Source organism: Mercenaria mercenaria, chromosome 2, assembly GCF_021730395.1.
Source record: "Mercenaria mercenaria strain notata chromosome 2, MADL_Memer_1, whole genome shotgun sequence".
Classification (NCBI taxonomy): Eukaryota; Metazoa; Mollusca; class Bivalvia; order Venerida; family Veneridae; genus Mercenaria; species Mercenaria mercenaria.
Genome location: NC_069362.1, coordinates 37,474,729 through 37,483,500, shown reverse-complemented (window position 1 = coordinate 37,483,500; position 8,772 = coordinate 37,474,729). Strand labels below are relative to the sequence as shown.

Genomic DNA, 8,772 nt, shown 5'->3' with positions numbered 1-8,772 from the left:
ATAAGCAAGAAAGTACAACTATCCAGGTATTTGATTTTATACAGTAGGCTAAATAGACTTTTATACAAATAGAACTAATACAGAAACTGAAAAGCTGAACTTTATTGTGCCAGAAGATGCAAGTACCCGTAAAAATGATACAAAAAACCATTTCTTACTATATTATTGGTAAACATGTAATAAACAGGTAAATACATGGGAGAGCGGTGCCTTTGAGTGATAATGGCCCTGGAAGAAGATAATAGCCCTCGGGCCATTATGACCTTGCCAGGGCCATTATCACTCAAAGGCACCGCTCTCCCAATTATTAACCTATACATAATAACCTTATTTAACGAGGATAATACACATAATAAAAATTATTTTGCCTAAAAATAATTACATTTATTTTCTCACGAAATGAATGGATATCTTGTTGCTAGGTGTGTAAACTAGAAACTATCCTTGTTGTCAAGTAATCTGGTTTTGTGATTTATTGGTTACCTGTCTAAACACAATAGAGTAATGATGAACGCCTTAGCGTCTGGGAACCACTCAAGCGTTATATTAACTTCGGATCACGTGCAATATTCACAGTTGAATTTAAGGTGTACTGGCTAGCGTTTCAGATCGATGTTAAATTGAATAGCTAGATCTACTTGCCACGTGGACGATACAGAGCGCGCCAGGAACGTAGAGGCAAGCCAGCTTGTTTGGAGGATGTCCAAGGAAAGCAAACAAAAGACGGTGGATTTGCCAATAAATCTCATGCATCAAACAAATGCTGGTAGGTCTTTTGCTATTGATTTGAAACACGCAAATAATTTTGTTAGTCTAATAATTACCGTTCTTCTGTTGAGAATCTAAATATGGGGTGTGGCGGCCCTAATTCTTATGAATTGCAGATTCGAACCAAACCATTAGAGTTTCTCGTTTAACAACTGTAAAATTTGTTTTTCTGGTACTTCCAAAACACGAGATTCACAAATAGCATTTCCGCTAACTATTCGCAAGGTGCTCGTAGAGCAAGTTAGTGACGTCACGTTGCATAGGACGAGGATACTTTGCACATTTATTTCTAGCAATTAAATAGCATATTTGCAGAGGGTCTTACATTAATCTCGCCTTGGAATCTAAAAGGGACCGTTGAATTGTCTAAATAGTGAATGGCCCAGTATCATGAGTATGCGGGTTAAGTTTGGACGAGTTTATCGGAACTGGGCAGAAAGATTTTAAGGAAAAACTAGCGTCTTAGATAGTAGATAAATTTGTTTTATTTTTTATACTAGTAGCTTTATGTCAATTGATGTTAAAGTAAGTTTTTATCATACATGCGCTTACAATCACCGGCTGTCATCCTGCGATAAGTAGCACAGGACCGGGAGAATCCGCCGGCATACGTGAAACGTAGGCACCTGCACAAGTCTGACCAGGTTACACAGCATAGTTCTATCGGGATCTTAAAATCAGCAAATTCACTAGTCAAAATTTATGATTTAGAAGTGCTTACAAATTTGCCCCTGAATGATCTCATTAATGTATACGAGTCCACGTGCATTCAAATAATAAGAATTTAAGATCCACTGTTTAATTTCAGATTGGATAAAATCTAACAAAAATAAAGAGGTCGAATTTGTTAGGGTTGCATGTCGACCTTTGAAATGTTTTTCTTTGTAATACAGGTAATATACAGCTATACAAAGTTGTCAGGTGTAAATTTAGGCTGTTCCTGGATAAATTGGTTCGCGCAATGTTATTTGCAAACTTATTTATACAATATCTTTTCAGCATAGTTTTTAAGGGATAGATGAAAAATTGCCTAATATTGCAGAAACAAAGAGTGATTGAAATGTAACCAAATACATGGATGTAGATTTACATACATATTGCTATATCAATTCAATAAAATGTTAAGACATTAAACACATTGTCTTGGCCTAGAATATGTCACGGTCAATTTCAAATTAAATTCTTGTGTACCTCTTATTTTTCATGCAAATCGTGTATAGTTACCGTCATTGAATACAAACGAATACAGTTCTTTAATATATAGTTATAAATAGAAAATGATAACGTTATTAGAACAGTTGATTATGCTTTTCTTTTCTTTATATTAAATCTGGGTTTTCTTTACAGTCAGTCAGTACGATTCAAAAGTAGTACAACTGTTTTGTAATGGATAATTGTTTCAATATTAGATTCCCCTTTTATCAAAGATATCGTTACAAAAAATCTTACTTTATCTTTTTATTCATATCGACGTCAAATGCTCACAAGAGGTTTTAAAACAAAATGCATGCGGTCTTTTGTGTTAAGAAGTTGAAATGTATTTAACAGTTTCTTTTGTTTGGTGTTTTGGACCCATCCGATACCGGAGAATGTTGCATTTACTGCGTTTTTGTTTTGGAGTTGGAGAGGAATTTTTTGTCAAAGCTCGAACTTTCGTACATGACCATTAGCTACATTAAATGTTTGAGAGGCTGTTTTGCATTTCCTGTAATACATATAGTTTAAAGTAAACAACGCTCAATTGGTCTTAAGCATTTCTTGTTAAAAAAAAAAAAAAAAAAAAATCTGGGGCGGACCGAGTTAGTAATGTTATGAACTTGTGGTCCAGCCCAACTATTTCATTATTCTTAGAAAGTTTTGTTTTGTATATACAGTACATGTATTTGTTTTTAAAAAAGGAAGGAAGGTTTAATTGAATTAAGTCAAATCACCTTAATTATATTAATTAATATAGTTTGGGATTATATCGGTATGACCATGAGAATATTAGAGTAAAATAAATAAATAAATAAATATATATATAAATAATGTGGTTAGCTTTTCTACAAAATTTAAGGATTGTCATTAATTCTTGATAGACATTTGTTTCGAATTCTAACATACAGCTGTTATATATTTATTTTGAAGGGCTTTACTTCTAAGGTTACTTGTGTCAGGTAACATGTTATTTTGGATGGTATTCACGGGGGATAACAGCAGATATAACTGTTTTTTCAATTGTTCCCATTGACAGTGTCACTGTTTGTTTTGTAATTAAAGATTATAATAGAATATCATAGTTGTAAATATAAGATAAGCTGGTATGTTTTTAGGCCAATTCCAACATCGCGTATCATATTGTTCTTAACATTTCTTTTAAATTATCAAATTCTATTACAACATACTTGGCTGTTCAGGACAAGTTTATCATTTGTGTAGCGAATTTAGAAGGTTGTCACAGGAACGGGTAATACTGGGTTTAGTTGATCATACCAGTTGTCCGCTAAGTTATATATTTAAAAAAAAAAAATCGTCTTATTTTTGGTCTGGTCTGAGTAGGCGAACTGTCAACACCAAATCATTTTCGAATAGATCATATAACACATGTCAACGATATAAATTTGTATCACGATAATCGGTATTCGATGTTTGTAAGTCACATCAGACATCAAAAGAGCAAACCAGTTTTAAGCTTCTGCTTTATAAAGGTCAATTGTAGCCGCAGTCTAAAACTTCTGGAATTCTTTTAGAAATGCGACACAACATTGTGTAAGTGTTGGCAGGGTCAAAACGGGTTTTTAAATCAGTGTATGTAGAATTTACAAATTAGTCAAAATTATTCCATGTTCAGATTCTTTATATTTATGACGGGGCAATCTTAGCGAGTAGGGATATTGTCCATTATGAAAACTTATCTCAATAATTCCGTGGATCGCGCAAAATTTGTTGGATTAAGATCATCATTACCGAATTTGCTATATAAACAATTTAAGTCTAAATACATTAAATATTTCTTTGGAATTGACAAAACTTAACTGATACTTTTACTTAAGACAGACATGTCAACGTCATTTATAGGCATTGGATTGAATTCGTATTCGTGTGCGTGTTAAGATTTTGAAACACCATATAAGTTTCAAGTTTATTCATAAGTTCTCAGTTTATATACATACAAAAATACGAGATAAATACAAGTTTTTCAAAGAAAACATTTCATTTAGTCACGCAAATATGAAGGCAACACATTGACTTTGTTTTGAGGAAACTATTTATAGATATTCAAACACGATTACAAGGTTAAAATTAGGTCAGATTATGTCAGTCAGAGAAGTGTGTCGCTAACCGAAGCGAAGTGTAATATTGAAATAGACACGTGCATGCCTGATCATTTATTCGTAATGGGACTTCAGTGCGATTGTGCAATCTATTTATAGAATGGTTTGTTGGTGCTACTGGACCGAAGAAATCTATTGTATTACTATTAAGATTTGTATAGAAGTGAATTGTATTATATCGTCATGTCTAATACGACTAATTTCCGAACTCGTTGAAAGGAGACAGTTTTTATCGCCTAAATTAATGGGGTAAGAGGTTGGATTCAGATTTTAAATAGATTAATTGGGACATAATTATTTAACTCAAATTTGTATTCAAAGCAAATAAATTTTACATAATCTATTACTTATTTCGTTCAAAGGTTGAACCTGAGTTGTATTATACACCATTATCACGAAAACAACGATTTGGTTAAAAGTTCTTTCTAGATATAAAAAGGTCTTATACACAGGTTTAACGTGATTTCATTTAATCTGCACGTGATGTTGGCAAGATTTTGCCGTGCATGTCATGTCTGTTAAGTTGCCAATTTATTTATATTTAAAGTTACATGGTTCAATTAGGTTCGTTTATAGAACAAATATGATTGTGATAAAAGTACAATATTTGATTTAAGAAATCTTACTCAGAATTTTTGGGGGATAAATTTTGGCAAATTTATTGTGGCCGAGAAAAATTCTGTCGACCGCGGGGGCGATCGGGCGTGCTTACGAACGTTGTCATAGTATGGATGTTACTGTGTAAAAGGTATTGCTCTAGTGCTTTGGCAATATCTGACTAGCCTTGCTTAAATGTGTCATAGCCTTGCTTATGTCATAGCCTTGCTCATTATAGTATAGTTGCCTTGCTTAGAATTACAGTACGTTGCCTTGCTCCGTTGGTCCGCTAAATATTCCTTCATTACTTTGGCAGCCAACCGTCGAGTTATGGGGAATGTTTAATTTACTGTGGTGTACTGTAGCCTTGCTCCGTTGGTCCGCTAAATATTGTGGTGTACTGTAGCCTTGCTCGCTTTGCTTAGAATCACAGTACGTTGCCTTGCTCCGTTGGTCCGCTAAATATTGTGGTGTACTGTAGCCTTGCTCGCTTTGCTTAGAATCACAGTACGTTGCCTGGCTCCGTTGGTACGCTAAATATTCCTCATTACTTTGACAGCCAACCGTCGAGTTATGGGGGTGTTTGGTTTACTTTGGTGTACTGTGGTATCCCTTGCGTTCGTGTGGTGCTGACTGTTGCTTCCACAGCAAACCGTGGAGTAATGATGTGGTGCTTTACAGGCGCGTCTGGTTTCCTCCCGGTCGACAGGGTTGTTACAAACAATGGAGTGGCCAAACTTTGCCATACTATTTATAATAACTTTCATATATAAGTATGAATTACATAATTAAAGTTGTTGCTTGTAGTATCATATGCACCTATAATCAGTATAGCCTATGTGAATGTCATAATACCTAAATGTACAAATAAACATGTAGTAAACTGTGAATATTGCAGTTGTTTCTTGTGTAGAATTTCGGGTAGTAAAATAATAAAAATTATTTTGCCTAAAAATAATTACATTTATTTTCTCACGAAATGAATGGATATCTTGTTGCTAGGTGTGTAAACTAGAAACTATCCTTGTTGTCAAGTAATCTGGTTTTGTGATTTATTGGTTACCTGTCTAAACAATAGAGTAATGATGAACGCCTTAGCGTCTGGGAACCACTCAAGCGTTATATTAACTTCGGATCACGTGCAATATTCACAGTTGAATTTAAGGTGTACTGGCTAGCGTTTCAGATCGATGTTAAATTCCCCACCCGCCACACCCCAATAATAAAAATTTCTGTTGTTATGCTAAAACTAATTATATTATCGCATTTTAAATTCTGCTATGGCAATCTGACTGTTCTGTGAAGTACTTATGTTACAGATGATATGCTGCCATTTGGATGTTAACATCGGAAGTGAACAGAATGCAGGCACCTTACACAGATACAAAATTGAACAGATTCCTGGGCTACAAATCAATCGTGAAACAGACAAATCCAATTTGGTATTAACTTTTTCCAGATGGCTGATGATGAGAAACCTAGATGACAATTTACCAAGTTATGCATTGAGGACCAAAAGAAAAAAGAAAAAATATAGACATTTTAGTTATACTGATAAGAATTTATTTAAAGTGAATCTAAAATTCAAATTAATCTTCTTTATCTTTATACTGATGTCACTCCTAATATATTAAGGGCCGAGAAAAGTTCTGTCGACCGCGGGGGCGATCGGGCGTGCTTACGAACGTTGTCATAGTATGGATGTTACTGTGTAAAAGGTATTGCTCTAGTGCTTTGGCAATATCTGACTAGCCTTGCTTAAATGTGTCATAGCCTTGCTTATGTCATAGCCTTGCTCATTATAGTATAGTTGCCTTGCTTAGAATTACAGTACGTTGCCTTGCTCCGTTGGTCCGCTAAATATTCCTTCATTACTTTGGCAGCCAACCGTCGAGTTATGGGGAATGTTTAATTTACTGTGGTGTACTGTAGCCTTGCTCCGTTGGTCCGCTAAATATTGTGGTGTACTGTAGCCTTGCTCGCTTTGCTTAGAATCACAGTACGTTGCCTTGCTCCGTTGGTCCGCTAAATATTGTGGTGTACTGTAGCCTTGCTCGCTTTGCTTAGAATCACAGTACGTTGCCTGGCTCCGTTGGTACGCTAAATATTCCTCATTACTTTGACAGCCAACCGTCGAGTTATGGGGGTGTTTGGTTTACTTGGTGTACTGTGGTATCCCTTGCGTTCGTGTGGTGCTGACTGTTGCTTCCACAGCAAACCGTGGAGTAATGATGTGGTGCTTTACAGGCGCGTCTGGTTTCCTCCCGGTCGACAGGGTTGTTACAAACAATGGAGTGGCCAAACTTTGCCATACTATTTATAATAACTTTCATATATAAGTATGAATTACATAATTAAAGTTGTTGCTTGTAGTATCATATGCACCTATAATCAGTATAGCCTATGTGAATGTCATAATACCTAAATGTACAAATAAACATGTAGTAAACTGTGAATATTGCAGTTGTTTCTTGTGTAGAATTTCGGGTAGTAAAATAACTGTAGTCATTCTAACAAATGGTCCTCTATGAATGACAAATTATCACTGTCAAATGGCAAGTTGGTACAGCCGAATAACAATAAAGGTTTAAAGTCGTGTTCGGCGTTCTATATTATACACTCTTGTTAAATTTAATTACGTAGTTAATTTTAGAAGATTGGAAAAGATCCAAGAGGTAATATCAGTTTATTTATAGATTTGACATTTTTCAAAAATGTATTTTCCGAAAAATCATATTTATAATTATAACGGTAGATATTTTAAAAAGCAATACGCTAAAAAGGTGTCATATGACCTGTGATCTGATCACTCCCTTCAGATTGTGTAAGTTCTCCGACATGTTTAGGTGTTTGAATCACATGTATTTATATATCAATTCATTTGCAATACAATAGGGTTATTATAACAGTAGCTCGATCTGGGATGCTGTATTCGGCTCGAGTGGATTTTGCCGTCCTTGCAAAATCCTCTCGAGTCGAATACAAATCCCAGATCTCAGATCGAGCTACTGTTGTAATGACCCTTTTATTATATACCTCCACCTTTTGGTTTGTTTATTTGTAATCGAACGAAATTTTGAATGTTTGTTGATGTTATTGTTCGTAAGTATTGACCTTGCACTCATTAATCTTCGCCAATATTTTCGGACGTTTTCGTTATTTTACGCAATATTTGTATCCTGAAAATATCTATATTATTAAAGTAACATATACAGTTAACTGATGACATAGTGGCGTGTGGTAAGGTGTCTGACTTCCACGCATGTTACCACGGGTTCGGTCACCACAGATCATTTTTTAATGTATCTATATCTGTTTTATTTTTCATATTTTTCTATGTATCATATGTCTGATTTTGGTGTTTTTGTAACAGAAGGTGATCTTAAATGTATGATATTGCTATATTTGGGTTTACAAAAATTTCACAGAACACCAACTTGATAAAGAATCAAGTAAATACTGATGATCGAAGATCATTTTCATTTTCAGCTACAGGCACAATATAATCTGCGTACAGCAGAATACAGAATATTTCGTTATATATATGAACAATTCTACCTGTAGCTTTTATCTGCGTAATCAAGTCATTTAAAGATATATTAAAAAGCAAAGTTTATAAAGAGAAACCTTGACGTAGACAGCACGTGTTTTCAAACCAGTCAGTTTATCAGCCATTAATTCTAACACATGATTATACAGATGATACAATGATTTCAAAGCATTAAACATGCCACCCGTTATGCAAATATCAATAAGTTTCTTCCACAGCAGATTGCGGTCTATGAAATCGTAAGCTTTTCTGAAATCAATAAATGCACAAAAGGTGGACTGTTCAAGCTTCTTCATATATCAATTATATTAGAAAGAGCCGATACATGATCTATAATAATTCTAGATTTCCTAAAACCATTTTTTCATCTGCTTATATATCATTGTTTTCCAACCAGACAGACAATCTATTATTCAATACAGAACGTAAGACTTTGTACATTGACAAGGATAAGGCTATTCCACGGTAAGATAATGGATCACGGGGATCCACGTTGCTAGACTTTGGAATAGGAGCAATAATTACTTTTCCTTAATTTCCAAA

General features: G+C 34.6%; 1 long non-coding RNA gene across 2 annotated transcripts; it reads left to right on the top strand.

The window, feature by feature from the left end:
• Window positions 1–363: 363 nt before the first annotated feature.
• On the top strand, window positions 364–7,135 carry LOC128554100 (uncharacterized). Of its 2 annotated transcripts, none has more exons than XR_008369523.1 (2): window positions 364–766; window positions 5,999–7,135. It is a non-coding gene; the product is annotated as an uncharacterized LOC128554100 (long non-coding RNA). The 2 variants fall into 2 exon arrangements; XR_008369524.1 differs by having other exon boundaries at window positions 5,985–7,135.
• The last annotated feature ends 1,637 nt before the right edge of the window (window positions 7,136–8,772 follow it).